This window comes from Rhinolophus sinicus, linkage group LG09 (genome assembly GCF_036562045.2).
Source record: "Rhinolophus sinicus isolate RSC01 linkage group LG09, ASM3656204v1, whole genome shotgun sequence".
Taxonomy (NCBI): Eukaryota; Metazoa; Chordata; class Mammalia; order Chiroptera; family Rhinolophidae; genus Rhinolophus; species Rhinolophus sinicus.
Genome location: NC_133758.1, coordinates 20,613,417 through 20,630,274, shown reverse-complemented (window position 1 = coordinate 20,630,274; position 16,858 = coordinate 20,613,417). Strand labels below are relative to the sequence as shown.

General features: G+C 41.0%; 1 protein-coding gene across 3 annotated transcripts in view; it reads right to left on the bottom strand.

Annotated features, from left to right (window-relative positions):
- The window catches only part of ZBTB7C (zinc finger and BTB domain containing 7C), a 325,652-nt gene that overhangs the window by 195,373 nt on the left and 113,421 nt on the right, over positions 1-16,858 (bottom strand). Inside the window, exon 3 of one of the 3 annotated variants that reach the window (XM_074340004.1) lies at positions 16,387-16,513. The exons of the other annotated variants lie outside the window; for them this stretch is intronic. The gene's annotated coding sequence lies outside the window, so the exon portion shown is untranslated. The remainder of the gene's footprint in view (positions 1-16,386; positions 16,514-16,858) is intronic. 3 annotated transcript variants of the gene reach the window in all.

The following is a 16,858-nucleotide window of genomic DNA, read 5'->3' as shown; positions in this document are numbered from 1 at the left end:
ATCTGTGACTATCACTCGACTTGGGCAATTTACTAATCCTCTCTGAGCCCCTGTTTGCTCAGCTCTAGAATAGAGGGCAATGGAATGCACCCCACATGGGTACTACATGAGATCATGCAGGTAAAGCACTTAGCCCAGAGCTGACCCATGGCGAACTGTAATAAATGAGTTCAGTTTTCATTATGATCTCTTTTAAAACAAAACAATGGGAAGACACGGTATTCCTTCCGCAGTCGTCTTGTCAAAGATGTACCTCTTGAGTCTAATCATGCCACTGTCAGACAACGCCTGCATGTGGGACATTTCCCAAATAACTGGCCTGTATTCCTCAAAAACATCCAGGCCATGAGAGTACCAGAAAGACTCAGAAGCTGTTCTGGATTGCAGGAGATGCAAGGTGTGATTCTGATCTGGGCCCTTTTGCTAAAAAGATATTAAGAAACAGCAAAACTTGATGGGGGTCTGAGGATTACAGAGTAATAGCGTATCAATCTTAATTTCGTAATTTTAGGGCTATGTTGTGGTTCTGTAGGAGAATGTCTTTGTACACGAACATATGACAATATTCTGGGATGATAGGGCATCAGGTTGACAACTTACTCTCAAACGGTTTGGAGAGGGAGGAGGTTCTTTGTGCTGTATTTGTAACTTTTCTGTAAATTGGAGGTTATTAAAATAAGAAAACTATTCAACAATCATTTTAAAAATGAAATAAAGCCAATGTGCAGACAGGTGTGTACAGTCTGGCAGGGTTAGGACTCACTAACACTCAGGCCTTTCAATCCCAGGACCAGCTCTCTTCCCACCACGCCTGGGCAGGACCAAAGGCATTTAGGAGTCGCTTCCCAAGTACTATTTAAGGGTCTCCGGTGCCAGTCCCCATTCTGTCGTTAATTACAAGCAAGCCCCTTCCCCCTTTCTGCCCATTGGTCTCTTCATCTGTAGAATGAGCAGGTGGCAGGAGTCTGAGGTCCTTCACAAGGGCATTCCCACACCCTCGACACCAGAAGTAGGGGCACGGTGCATCCATGATCCCACACAGCCAAGACTTGTCCTGCATCCTAGCATTGTACAGAAACTGTACTTGGTTTTATTCGTAATATTAGCAAGAATTATTCACCATTTGAAAAAAACAAACAAAAACAAACCAACCTCATCACAGTCGTAATGCTGCTCCCAGTAACTGAGCTACCCACACAAGCCCCCTGTGTCAGAACCACCCCCGGTTGCTCTATGCGCAGGGCAAGCTTCCGATCGTTTCATCGCGTCTCTTCGTCTACTCCTGCCTGAGCACTGACTGAGTGAAATACACCCGCCTTTATTACAAGTTACTTTCCTTTTCAGGGGAAGCAGAGTTTGCTAACCCCAAAGATGCCTTTTGGGATAGTGGTTATTTTAAGCTGGTTATTTTTAAGAAATGAAAGATTCAGTAAAAACCATTGACTTTCCTCCGAATGCCTAAAAGAATTTAGATAGAGGACCCACTCCAGGACGGGAGCTATCACCATAGATAACTACAGCTTAACAGGAGCTAGTGTGTGATAGACAGGGAGGAACCTGGCAAGGCCCACGTGATCAAATGTGTCCCATGGTTAACGGTGGCCCAGCCAACATTTGTTTACCAAACATTTGCTTTTCCATCTGTATGTGAACTGCCTTCCCAAATGACAACCCCTACCCCTTTCTCTTTAGCTGGAGATGGCATATAAACCTCAACTGCCTGATGGGTCCTCAAGTCTCATAGTCTTATGGACTCTCCGTATGTACATATGTAATAAATTTGGTTAATAATTCAGCCAGAAGAACTTAGAAGTTTATTTTTCCTCCATCACAGTTTCATTTTTCTCTTATGTTATCATCAGCTTTATAGAATGGATTTTTTTTAAAAATCTTGCATGTAGGTAGGTATATATATATATGTTCATGAGTTTCATTCAGGCTACAAGGTATTTGTCACTAGAAAGGGCATTGGGTCCAAAATGGCTGAGACCTACTGTGCTATCTAGTGAGTTCCACCTCATTCTTTTAAAGCATGGCATAGTATTCCACAGTTTAACTACTCTATAACCATAAGAATTTAGATTATTTGAGATTATCTTCCATTTTTTGCTAATGCAAATAAGGCTGCTACAGTGAACGTCACAGTATCTGCTTCTTTGCTACATGATTAGTTTATTCCCCCCTTCTTCCGCCTCGCCCCTCCAATCCGGTTCAAGCCGTTGTTTCCCAGTCTAGTTGTGTAGGACACTGCTCCTGCGCCCATGCTGGTATTACGAGCTTTGCGCTCCCCACCCCTCCCCGCTGAGGCAGTCGGTGGTCGTGAGTTGTCGGTCGGCCGCTCACGGCAGCTCTCGCCGGCTGCCGGCCGCTCACACTGGCTGCCGGCCACTCATGATTCGTTTTAAAAGTAGGTCGCATCAGATTATTGCACAAGGTCATTTCCTTGTAGCCGAGCCCCCTCCACTCACTGCTCATCAGATACTCCCCTCAGCACCACAGACACCAAGTTACAGGAACACTTTTCTCTTCCTTTTCCTGTCCATGCCTTTTCACTGTCAACAGCTGACTGGTCCCTGGCCACATTTCATCCAGCATTAGATAAGGCACGTGCTCACTGCTTGGCAGCAAGACCACATCAAAGTTCTGTCCACCTAACACTGAGCAGCAGAAACAAAGCATGGCATGGCACAACACGCTCTGCTGGAGTGTACACAATTCGAAATGCTTTTTTTTTCTCCTGACAGCAAAGTCTTTTTGTAACTGGGTCTTCATTTTTGTCAATGTAGTAACCAAGCTCAGAGGAACGAAGGAAGACCAAGTTCTCCTTCACGCTCCCTTTCACACTGGCTTCTCTCCCAAGGCTCCTGTGAGCACAGCATTCTGTGGTTTACAGGTTGAAAGGTCTTTTAGATGTCTAGCTTCTAAATGTCTCCATCTCATAGATGTGAAATCCAAGCTCTTTCTATAGGTCTGCATTCAAGACAGATCAACGATTTCAACAAGGGGCACAGCACTTGGCAAATATATTTTCTCTAGGTGGATGAGGGCAAGTTTGAGGTGAAATAGTTGGGACTAGCAAGCCACGCACTTGTTTCAAGCACTATTTCAAAATCCAGTGGGATGCTTTTCACAACTACCAGCACTGCTCCAACCCCACTTCATTCATTTATGAATTTGTTTATGATATAGATATACATATACCTTGTTTCCCCAAAAATAAGACCTAGCTGGACAATAAGCTCTAATGTGTCTTTTGGAGCAAAAATTAATATAAGACCCAGTATTATATTATATTACATTATATTATATTATATTATATAAGACCCAGTCTTATATTATAATAAAATAAGACCCTGTATTATATTATATATCATATCATATCATATCATATCATATTATACTATATTATATAATACCCGGTCTTATATTATAGCAAAATAAAATGGGGTCTTATATTAATTTTTGCTCCAAAGGACGCATTAGAGCTGACTGTCTGGCTAGGTCTTATTCTTGGGGAAACACGGTAGATATAAGATGAAAAGACCAGTTGTGCACCAGACACCAGGAGCTTCCCCACACTGTATACTAACAAAATGTGAGCAGATCCAAGCACCATGATCAAAGCATGAAACCCACCATAAAGATGTTCAATTCTCAGATTACAGGGACAGCGGAGATTATGGGGACAGCCAGGACCACAAAAAAGTTACTGATAGGATTTAAATGGAGATTTATTGACAAAAAAAATAAATATTTCCTAAATCAAAACAGAAAGTATTAACTAAGTCAGAAAAACACAAGCAATTTTCTTTAAAAAAATATAAATGCTCATAACTAATTCAAGAAAACGTAGAAAACCTGCATATACTAATAACCACAAGAGAAAATGAAGACGGTCAGAACTGATGGTCATTTGATGGTCAGAAATCTGTGCTCCCTCCCAAAGACACAGGCCAAAAAGCCGTCATAGGAAAGTTTTGCCAACTCTTTATAGGATAGCTAATCCCTATCCAAAGAAGTGGTTCAGAGAACAGATTAAGAGGGAAAACCAGAAAAATGGCTTTATGAGGCTAGTATAACCTTAATAAATTGCAGGATGATAAAATAAAATTATAGACCAGTCTCACTTAAGAAATAGAGGCCAAAATTCTATTTAACATAGTCTCAAATCAAATTTAGCAGTGTGTAAAAATTATACCATGATCAACTACGTTGTATCCTAGAAACGTAAGAATGTTCCTCATCAGAAAATGTATTCATATAATGTGCCACATGATCAGAGTAAGAAGAAAATATGTATGAGCAGCTTAACAAACGCTGAAGAAAAACCATTTGACACAATTCCATACCAATTCATGACAACTTAGCAAATGAAATGAAAAGAACTTCTTTAATTTGACAAAGGTATTTATTAAAAACTAACAGCAAACATCACCTGTAATCATGCAAATTTAGACGCATGTTCATTAAAGTCAGGAACCTAACAAGGATGCCACTATCACCTGTATTATTCGTCACCAAATTCAAAGTCCTATCCAGTGAAATAAGACAAGAAAAACAAAGCATAGTAATCTGAAAGACAGAGACAAAACTTCATTAAGATGAGGTCATTGTTCTTGATGCACCTAAAGCCGAGATAATAAAGCAATTCAGCAAGACGACTGGAAGGGTGTAAAGGAGAATCTGACCAAATAGAGACACCCACCTGGAGAGGTACCTACCAGGCCTGTGGATAAAAAGAGTCCATACTGAGGTGCTACTTCTCCCCAAATCAATCTAGAATCCAATGCAATTTCAATCAAAATGTTATGAAAGTACCACTTCTCACTGGCTAAGACGTAAAACGGTACAGTCCCTTTGGGAAACGGTCAGACAGTTCTCAGAAGGTAAAACACAGAGTTACCATGTGACCCAGTGATTTCATTCCTAGATATACACCCAAGAGAAATAAAACCAGACGTCAACACAAAAACACGCACACAAACGTTCATAGCAGCATTATTCATAATAAGCAAAAAGTGAAAATGACCCACATGTCCATCAACTGATGAATGGATAAACAAAATACGGTAAAATCCATACAATGAAATGCTATTCAGCCATAAAAAATATTGATTCATCCTAAAACATGGATGAACTTGAAAACATTATGCTAAGTGAAATAAGCGAGACACAAAAGATGACATGTTGCATGATTCCATTTATATGAAATGCGAAGAAGAGGCAAATCCAAGGAGACAAAAGTAGATTAGTGTTTTCCAGGAGCAAGGGAGAGGGGGCATGGGAAGTGACTGCTAATGGGTGTGGAGTTTCTTTTGGGGGTGGAGAAAATATTCTGGAATTAGGCAGTAGTGATGGTTTCACAACTTTGTGAATATATTTAAAGCCACTGAATTATACATTTTGAAAGAGTGAAACTTCTGGTATGTAAATTGTGTCACAATTTAAAAAGAATTACTATCAAGGTTTTTTGTGGTATGTGACAGAGATGATAAAACTCATATGGAAATATAAAGGGCAAAGATTGCTAAAAGAATTTTGAAGAAAAAATATATTGGAAAGGTTTGCTCTATTATACATCAAGATTTATTAGAAAACTTAGTAATAAATTTATATATACACATATATAGAGGGTGCCAAAAAAATGTGCACACATTTTAAAAAAGGAAAAAACTGCATTAAAGTTGTAATACAATGAATGACGCTAGCATTCATTTGATTAACGCCATCTTTTAAGCGAACATCATACTACACATTGCTACTGTAATTCAGTTCAACTTTGAAAAGTAATACATAGATAACATCTCTTAAAATGGTATATTTTTTTGGCACCCCTGGTTTACGAGTATATATAAGTATAGACATAGTATATATCCTTATAATAATTATATTTGGGGATATATATTGTACATAATATATTTAGAGATATATAATTTTATTTTTTCATAAATTACATTTTTATATTTTCATAAGTATATTATTATATGGATAGACATTAAGCCAAAAAGAAATAGCAATTCCAGAAACAAATTCATAGAGAGATGCAAACTTGGCATAGGGCGAATTTGGTGTTAGGAATCAGTAAGAAAAGGATTGACCCTTCAATCAATTTACCTTTAAATGGAAAATAAATTAGATTGTTAGCCTAATGAAGTTTAAAACAACAATAAAATTCCATTTCGCATTCAGATTAGTAAAAGTTATACGACAGTTGTTATATTTTAGGAGAAAGAGGAAAGAATTAAAAGGGTAAAGGAGGGTCTTCAATGATATTCACAATATTTCATTTCTGAAAAAGGAAAGGATCCAAATCAAATATGACAGAAATGTTAAGACTGATTAATTATGGCTCGTGGCATATTGATAACAGTTATATAATTTCCCTGCACATTTCTACATGTTTGAAATAATTCCTAATTTTTTAACTTTCATGAAAGCATTACCTGCAGGAAATATGCCAAAATATTAAGAATGATTTTGTCAGAGTAGTGAAAACATGGGTGATTTTCTCCTTTCTAGTTTTCTGTATTTTCCCTTATTTTTATGATAAGCTAAGCAGGAAGAACGTTAAAATTACCAAAAAGGGAAACAATCCATTTTGTTGCTGCTGTATCGCTAAGAAATGCACACTGTAACCTGAACAAAATGATAATTTCTGTACACTTCATGGCATGTTGTGCTTTTCTTAACACTTCCACCCATCTGTTTCATGATAAGTGTGTGAAGCAGTTAGGCAAAGTATTGTGATAAATTGTTTTTTCTAGTTACACGTGATTATTAGTGATGGAGCTGGGCCGAGAACTAGTATTTCAGGACTCTTAATCTCTTTTTTGGCTACAACAAACAACCTCTTAACAACCCCGAATTGGCCCATGGGATAAATGTATACAACTGCTCCCAGCTCTCAGTGATGCTCTAAGGTATTATCTGCTAAACCACGTATTTTGAACTTGAATCCCAGTTTCTCACAGAAACAGCATTACAATAGCAAGTCTGGTTCAAAGGTTCACAGAAGCCACCATGTCCACCCTGACCTGTCTTGGAAGAGTTGCCACCAGCTATTGGTTTTGGCCATCTGCACCAGTATGATTCACCAGGCATCCCAAGCTCTGCATTTCCAAAACTAAGGTGTTTATATTTCACCCAAACCTTTTCCCGTCTTCCCTATTTTTATAAGTGCCGCCTTAGTCCACACAATAGCTCAGACCAGAATCTTTGGGGAGTTATCCCTGATTCTCCCCTCTTTCTGTCCAGTCCCCACCCACCAACTCTCACCACTGTTGACATCCAACTCATCATCAAATTCTGCTGAGTGTCCCTCTAAAGTGTATCTCAGTTCCCCCCATTTGTCCCCATCCTCCTGTCACTGGTGGTCCTGGCTACCATCCCTTCTCTCCCAAACTCTAGCTCACAGTCATTGGATCCTTGGCCAGAAGGCAAAGAGTGGGGGTTGGGTCCACAGGTGAGGGCCCTGGCTGTCGTGTTTGGGGTGTTGGGAAGTCAAAGAGCATTTGTTCTTGTCCTGGCTGAGGAGCTATTTGAAAAAGTGTCCTCACTACCGACCCCCCACTCCACCCCACATGGCACCCCAGCTCTTGTCACACATCGTCTATTCACTAACCTTACCTTTCACCGAGACTTACTCTTAGGGCTTTATCATCTCCAACTTGAAGCCAAAGTTATTTTTCCTAATTATAAGAAGTACTGATTACTAGAAAAGAGTCACAAGTGAGCCATCACTTAATCAATAGAAAGGTCCGATCTCTAGCAATGGAAAATGAATTGGTTAATTAATTAATAGATATCAAACTAGCCCTAGCTGAACAGGTAGCGTGCTTACATACACAAACCTTGCAAAAATACATCGGCATGGCCAATCCCGTGATACTCTTCCTATACCTGTGGTTTCTAGAAGACGCTAGCAGACTACTAATGAGTGCAGTTTCCCTCCGTCAGGCCAGTGCCGCTGCGTGGTTCTGCAATAGCATCAAGACGTGAGAGCATGGGGGATTTCGAACACCATGGCGCCTCGGAGATCACTCATTACCCTGAGCTCCCAGCACACGAGTGTAGGCTCGCTCAGCCTCCAAGCCCAGTGCTCAGCACGAGGCCTGACCCATAGTGTGTTAAAGGAAATCGAATCCAAACCCCGGACTTAAAGCTCAACATGTGAAGCCCAGCGAGGTCCAGCGACTTGCCCAAGATGCCCGGCTTTGCTTTTGATGGCGCAGGGGATCAACACACTCAGGTCTCCTGAGCGTCCATTCACCCTATTTTAAGCATTCAAAGGGGAAGAAAGTGTATTTCAGACTTTCTTTGCCCTGCATGTCTAGGTTTCAGTGACCGAAAAAGACTGCTTGACACCATTTCCAACAAGCAAATAAACAGCGCAGAGCAGCGCCGACGTGCACCCTTGGTGAGCCTCAGCGCTTACGGACACCCCGTTTAAAATCAATGAAAAACAGAAGCCCTTGCAATTTCAATCATCTGCTAAGCAGCATTGTGGTGAGAACATGAAGCAACAGGGACCAACAAACTACAGACCTGTTTTCTCTCTGCAAAGGCAAATCTGATTTTGGAAATTGGTTTTTGGAAACATCTTAGGTATAGCATCCCAGAAATAGACTCAGGATATGGAGGAAAGAGGAGAGAAAGACAGATGGGATTTGAGGGGCTGGAAGAGAACAAGGCAGATGACAAAAACAGCGGCAATTGTGAGGAGGCATAAGACCACCGGACGATAAAATGACCTCAGGTTTTATAAGCCGCGGTGACTTCCAGAATTTTCATCTTGTAAAAATTCTTCCTGAACCTCATGAAAAACAGCCCTTCTCATTCTGCTTCTCACTTCCTTGTTTTTCAGCTGTGTAAATGGCCCTCCCAGAGCTGCAAGTGTGTTCGTAAGTTTACTCAAAGATTTTCTGTCCCAAATAAAAGTGCAAAATAAATAGCTATCCTACTTATATTTTGAGAATGTAAAATTCGCAACTATTCCTAGGAAGGCTAGAACTCCTAATAAGCTGTTGAACAATGTGTGAAATGCAAGTTTTACGGCTGCATAATTAAATACACCACCAGCTAGTGAGGACACACCTGCATGTGGGAGAGGGGTGCTTAGATGTGGCCCCACTTCATGGCAACTTTGGAGGTTCCTTCAACAGAGATCAGAAAGCATTCCTTGGAGTGCTAAATTTGTAGGCAGGCATATTAGGTTTATAATGAAAAATGAAGTTCCAGAACTCACAATTTGTAACCACAAAAATAGCACAGGAGCTTTTATTATTATTATTATTATTATTATTATTATTATTATTATTAAATCAACTGCCTTTCTACCGGTAGCAGCATCCTCTCTTCAGGACACTGGGGGTGGGGGGGGGGGGTGGAGCAGGAGTGAGGCAAGGAATAGGGACTCATCCGTGACGATGGCTGTGAAAAACAAGCACTTTAGGTGAATCTCGGTGATATATTATTTCCAAAGGGGGCAGCAACAATCTCCTTTCAAGAGGTGGCTATTTCCCTTCCCCTTCATCTGAACTGGCCATATCATTTGTTTGGACCGACCAACAGAATGCGGTGGAAAAGGGACCCAGGCTTGAAGTGGCCCTGAAGCTCCCGCTTTTGCACAAACAGGTTTCAGCCACATAAAGATGTCAGGCTGTCTACTACAGAGAGAGACCAAGGAGAGAGGGAGCCTGAAGAAAGAGGGGCCAGGAGAAGAAAACTAGGTCATGTGGAGAAGACTCCGGGCTCCAGCCGAGAGCCAGCACCAAGACCTCTCAGACAAGCGAGGGGCGCCATCTTGGAGCCTCCAGCCCCAGCCGAAGGACCCAAATGGAAGACAGAAAAGCCGTCCCCACAGTCTTGCTTGAATTTCTGACCCGTAAGATCATGAACAAATAGTTACTTCAACACATTATATCTGGGAATGGCTGGCTATGTAGCAATAGGTAAAAACACGAACCAACTGCTCTCTGCTGTCAACTAGTTCCTTACAGGCTGTCCCCTAGGGGATTGTAATGGTTTGGGGTTTGATTTTGTTTCTGTTTTTTGGTTTGGCTTCGTTTTTAAATTAATCAACTGGAGAATCTTGCTGGGGAGAGTGAAAATTGATTTGAGACTGACAGACCCTTACATCTGCCTGGAGGGAGGATTGGTGGCTGTGACACTATCAGATGTTTGTCTTGCGTTACTCAGAGCGAAGAAGTCCACAGTGGGGACCCCTGGAGGGTAGCCCTGTGCCACCACCCAACCCCTCTCCTCAGAACACAGACAGCTGACTGTTCTGTGAGCGAGCTGTTCCTACTCTACTGTTAGAAAAGAACACCTTAGAAGGAAATCCGGTACATCCAATACTCACAGGCCTTGGTCCCTCTCCAGTCTGAAGTGACAGGCTGGCAGATCCTCCTGCCTGCAATCTTCAGGCTCCCTGTGGCCCCACAGTCATTTCATAGTCAATATAGGAAGGAAAAAAAAAAAGGCAAAGAAAAGGAGGCCATACTGATGTCACACAAAGCTTCAGGTGGGGCCAGCGTCTCCTCACATTTGGCTGCAGGCGGATCCAGCAAGACGCGGCAGCTTTTATCACCACTGAATCATGTCTAAACTCCACTGGGGAAAAAGCACCTAAACAAAATGAAGACAAAGGGCCCTGTAGGGCTTGGCATGTTCTGTCTTCCGATAGTAGTGCCGCCTGGCTTTTACAGGGGAGATGAGGGGAGCCAAGAGGCAACTCCCCCCAAGTAACCTGCACTTGGCTGCTGCTGCAAGGAAGGTACCCTCAGTCCTGAGCCTCTAGCGGCTTCCCCACTGCAGCCTCATGGGTGGAGGAGCACAAAACAGGCACCTTGAGCCTTGGGCTGTGTGGCAGGCTGGCCCAGGCCCACACTCACAGAGGTGGGAATAGGAGGAGAAACGAACGCTTGGAGAGGAAATGCTGGAGCTACATCTGCACTGCGTTTGCCTCCACACCCTCCCCTGTCTGCAGGGTTCCAGAGCCTCGAAGGAAGGAAACAAAGGAAATCACAAGGCAGTGGCTGGGGCAAAGCCAGGATTGAAAAACAAGCGGACAGGAGTTGTTCGAAAGGGATTGGCAGAGAAGGAAAGACAGGTATGACACAAAAGAACATTCATAGCTCCATGAATGTTTATTGAGCATCTACTATATGCCAAGCACTGTGCTGGGCGGTGGGAATAAGGTGGTACACAGGATACACATGGTCCTTGCCCCCAAGGAGCTCACATTCTGCGGAATTGCAGGAGGAGAGAAGAAGAACAAGCACTTATGGGGGTGCTGGGACTGGCCAGTGCAGAGAAGGACATTTGGGCGGGAAACGCACAGTGGAGGCTGGAGAGAGGAACAGCACGCTGCAGTGTGGCCCCAGGAGGTTCACACGTTCCTGAGCCTCCATCCATAGTGAGGACACTCTTTGCTCCCATCCCTGGAGACCTGTAGTTCCTCTGACAGTGCCATTCCAACCAGCTTTAATTGGATTCTGGCAATCTTCCCTTATGTTTCTAAAAAGTTGCATCCTTGCACTAACCTGCTCAAAAGCACGCTATAACAACCCACTACCTATAGAATAAACTCCCCAACATTTTGTCCTGGTACCCCACACCCTATACAATCAGTCCCAATCTATGGGAGCACACCTGGAACAAAAGGTCCCCACAAAAGACACCCCAATCTCTGTTCATGGTCACCTGCTCAACCACGTGACTAGCTCCACCCCAACTCTGACCACATTTACTTACATGTTTACGAATGTCTCATTTCTACATATGAATACAAGGGTCTACTCGTATGTATTCACACGGTTACTCATACTCGGGCCAGCAGGCCCCTCAACAAGCATGATATGAGAAATCTAGGGAAGGGCCCCGGGCCTTGCTAACACCTAACACCCAGATGGTCTGAAATTCCCTATTAGTTATTATTTGTTGACTTAAGCATTAGCTTTACTAGGCAACGTTTTTAAAATTAAAACTACTTAGTGTTGTGACCCAGTAATTCCCATCCTAGCTATACAGCTAACAGAAACGCTTACGATCATTCATCAGAAGACATGTACAAGAACGATTATGGCAGCAGCACTGGTTATAATAGCCCCGATCTACATAGAAATTATCCAAATACGCATCTTTGGTAAGACGGATGTATTCTGGTACATTCACATAATGAAATACAATGCAGAAATGAGCACAAACTACCACTATACATAGAAATATGGATGCATTTTCAAATACGTATTGAGTGAAATAAAGCAGACACAAAAGAATAACACAACCTGATTCCATTTATATAAAGTTCAAACATGGTCAAGACTAAGGTATGATGTTAAAAGGACAGTGGTTTCCCTTGGGAGCATGAAAATGCCTGAAAGGCGGCTTCTGGGATACTGATCATATTCTATGTCAGGAGCTAGATGCTGGGCTCCTGAATACGAGTATATTCACTCTGAAAACTTACTGAGCCATACACTTACGATGTCTGCATTTTTCCTTGTTGTAATACTTCAATAAGAAGTTTACCTTAAAGAAGGAAAAAAGAAAAAAAAATGATATTGATGACAGTGCACAGAAATTGATACTTTCTTATACTGGGGGATGCAAATTAGTATAGCTTTAAGGAAGAGAATCTGGCGCTATTTATCAAAACTTTGAAAACTTCATATCCTTGGACCTAGTAATTCCAGATCTAGGAATTTACTTTCAGGAAATAAAGATTGTGCAGCGGTACTTGTCATGGGATTATTTGTGATTGGGAAAACTTGGAAATAGCCTAAACATTGAGCATGTATATATTTATTGTGCAGCCACTAAAATGTTTTATAAAATAGTTAATGAAAGGATTATGGGAGATTTTAATTTCTTCTTTCTATTTTCTTTTCCCCCCAAATTCCCTATAATGCCTCACATGAGAAAAGAGTTATTTATAAATCAATGCAAATACCCATGCAGAAATTAGTAACTTCATTCAGCATTCATTCAACAAGTGTGTACTGACATATTCCATTGCCAGGCACTGAGGAGAGTAATGAATGTGGCTTAGGGCTTGCTCTCAAGAACCTTCGCCTAGTCAGATTTGAAGTTGAATGTGAATTATTCACAGCTGATACAATGGGAAGAGCAAGCAATCTCAAGTCTAAATACATGAATCCAGACTCAGCTCCACAATTTACGTTTTTTTTCCAGCACCTCAGTAGGTGAGCTGCTTCTTTCTATTCTGCAGTTCCTTCATCTGTAAAATGAGTATAATAAGAATTCTCCTGGCTACCTCACATTGATGTAGTCAGCTGCAAAGGAGACTCTACTGAGCATGCCCGGAAGATGTGGGCTACCTGTCATGTCTTGAACAAAAGGGCACAAGCATGCTCTCCAGTTTTAAGAAACATCAGGTCCCCCAGCCTTCCTCCTGCCTCAATGTTACCCCACCCTCCCCCGAGCTTTGTTCCTGGTGCCAGCATCCATGATAGAGTAACTAGAGGTTAGAGGCAGAGGGAAATTCTTTTTATCATTGAATTCTAGTTGCATTGCATGGTGATAGGAACATGGTCTATGTGATAGCGGTTCTTTGGCATTTCCTGAGATTTCCTTAGTAGCCTTGTCCATGCTCAGTGTCTATAAATGTCTGCTTGAAAAGAAGGTGTAGTTCTTATTTACAGGGTACAGGCTTATAAATAGATCCATTGGCTGATGCTAGTTACTTGTCTTGTTTGAGACTTTTATAACCTTACAAGTCTCTAACTTCTTGATCTGCCTGTCTGTTTCTACAACATGTGCTAAAAAGTCTCCTATGGTTATTGTAGATTTTTCCTTTTCTCCTTTCAATTCTTTCAATCTCTGCTTCTCTTATTTTGTGGTTATATTGTTAGGCACATAAAGATTCATGATTATTATAAGTCCTAGAGGACTGTCCCTTTTATCATTAAGCAATGATCTTCTTTCTCTACACTTTTCTCCTTACTTTCTACATTGGAATGCACATTGCAACACCGGCTTTCTTTTGGTATCTGCATAATACATTCTCTTCCAACCCTTGGCCTTCAATATTTTTGTGTCATTAAATTGTATGTGCATCCTATAAATGGTATATGCCTGTATTTTGTCCTTTAAAAAAAAACTTTTCTTTTTAATTGAAGAGTTTCTTTAATGGGAGATTTTTATCTCTTTGGGGTACGATGTCACCTAGGGGTTCCATTTGCTCGTGGGTAAATTTTTTGTTTGTTTTTCAGTCCTGGCCTTGGAAGATGGAACATTTGTGGATTCCCTGGGCTGATGAGTGAGGGTTCCTGGTTCTCATTTTACAGAACAAACTGCCCTTCATGACTCCTGAAATTAGACTATTAGTTTCCCAAATAATAGGATCCAGACCTGAGCTTCCCTCCCCTTGAGGGATTACGAACTTTAGTCTGTATTCATTTCACCCTATATCAGGTCTCGTATATATGAGGCTTTTGGCTTCGGCTCCCACTTTTAGCCCTTCTTCTAACAATATCCTTTTCTTGGTTTGAAACCCAGCTTCAAAATATCATTTTGTTGGGTTGAGGTGACGTTATCCTGGCCACTTTTGGTGTAGGACATTAAGATCAGGTGGGTGTCTGTGTGTGTATGTCAGAGGGAGGGAAGGGTGTTGCATTTCTTCTTTGTCCATTACAGTAATCAGAAATAAAACAGTGGAATAAAGATTGTAAAAAATATCATTAAAGTGCTGAAATAACTGACACCTTAAAATTGTGTACCCAGAAAACTTATGTTTTAAGAATGAGCATGAAATAAAATCATCAGAAAAACTGAAAGTGAGAGAGATCACCACCAACAAATATATCAATGAAGGTCTTTCTAAAAGATGGAAAGGTAAATACTTAATAATAAAATGTTTAACACACGAAGCAAATATAATAATTATTCTAAATTTGTTTGTCCTTAATAATACCCTCAAAATATATGAAGAAACAAGTGATAAAAGTACAAGAAAAGGGCCAAACACAGTATTAGAGTGGGAAATTTTAAAACTCTTCTCACAGTAATTGATAGATCAAACAGATACAATAAATAAGGCTATAAATGTTTTGAACTTTTAATTTTTAATAATTAAAGAGTTTGATTTAATGCAAAGACTTGCATCCCAAATTAGAGAATATATACTCGTCTTCTTGGGTTCACATAGAAAAACTTTTAAAACTGACCAGACATAAAGTAGTTTCAAATAATTCCAAAGAATAATACACTCCATGCTCCTTGATCTTACTGTCATTAAATTAGAAATCAGTAATAAAAGATAACTAAAAAGCAAATAGAAACAAAAATTATACTTGTAAATTTTAAAATGCTGATAAAAGCAAAAACCATAATAGAATATTTGAAATACTAAGAACTGAATGATAATGAAAATACTATCTATCAAACTTGAGGGATGCAGATAAAGCAATATATAGAGGACAATTTATAGCCTTGAATTCTTATAAAGAAAAATTAATCAATAATGAAGTAAATTAGAAAAAAAATAAACAGAATAAAACCAAACTATAGAGAAATATAAAATAAAAAAGAAGAAATTAACAAACAAGAAAATAAAGGTACAGTAGAGAAAATTAGCAAAGCAAATACACATGGATGTCTCCTTAAAAGACTAGCCTCTGGTGAAATTGATTGAAGAGAGAGGGAGAAGAAGAAGAAAATCAAATAACAATAGAAAAGAAACTTTAGATATTATAACGATATTAAAAGATCATAAGAAAATAATATGAAAAGTTTAGGCAAATATATCTGAAAACTGAAGTAAAATGGACAATTTCCTTGTCCAACAGGGTTGTGTGCTTTCAAAGAGATAATTCATTTAGAGAATTTAGCATGTAGTGGGTACCCAATAAATGATAGCTATTAATATTTTCACAAAGGGGAGGAAAGAAACTTAAACCATCCACAGGTCCCTGATCCAACCATGCTTCGAGTGAGGGCCCCAGCCACACGAGGGGTACTCCCCTTGGGCTGCCCAAGCTCCTGAGGGTAATAAGCCTTTGAGCGGGGAAGAAGGTAGACAATGGCTTCTGCAGATGGAAGGGGTTTGCAACTATCAAGCCAGGTAGCGGCAAGCTAGCTGAGACTGTGTCCTGCTCTCTGACTCCCTTGTTGCAGGGCAGACCCTAATTATCTGGGATTGCTGAGCTAAACTGCTCCCCTCGGCTGTTTTAGAGGGTCACTAGGAGCATTAGGGAGGGACTGGGGGACAGCCTCCTTCCCTGGGCAAGCAACAGGGCCTCTTGGAGAAATAAAAAAGAACATGCCCTCAGCTGCACCATTAGTCAGATGCTCCATGACCAGGCCCACATTTCCTGAGCCTGCACGCTCTTCCCTGATGAGGAAAAGCAAGGCCCATCATCTCACCTCCGGGGCTGCTTGGCTGATGGGGCACCCCTCCCTCATGCTCCAGGGGGCTGCAGCCAAGACGGCCTGGGCCAAACCATGCGTGGGCGCCACTGGGTTCTGAAACACCTCCCGAGCCAAGGAGTGCCTGCAGAAACAGTGGCTGTAGGTCAAAATTCCTGGTCCAAGCCAATATATCACATGCCTATCACTTCCTAGAAATTGTGAAAAGAACATCCTCCAGACTCTCTAAAATGAGAGACTCCTCAAGCATTATAATACTTATCAGTTTGTAAAGTCAGAAACATTGGCTGCCTGGTATCATCTCCCTAAACTATAGTCACTACAGAACTTTCTACTTTTACAACCAAATGTAAAACAGATCTCGGTTTGGTGCATTGGCCATCTTCAGTATGTTCCCTAAGTTTAGAGAGTGAATTATCTCACTTGTAAACAGGGCATTTTAGCAGCCTTAGACCATCAATTAGCCACA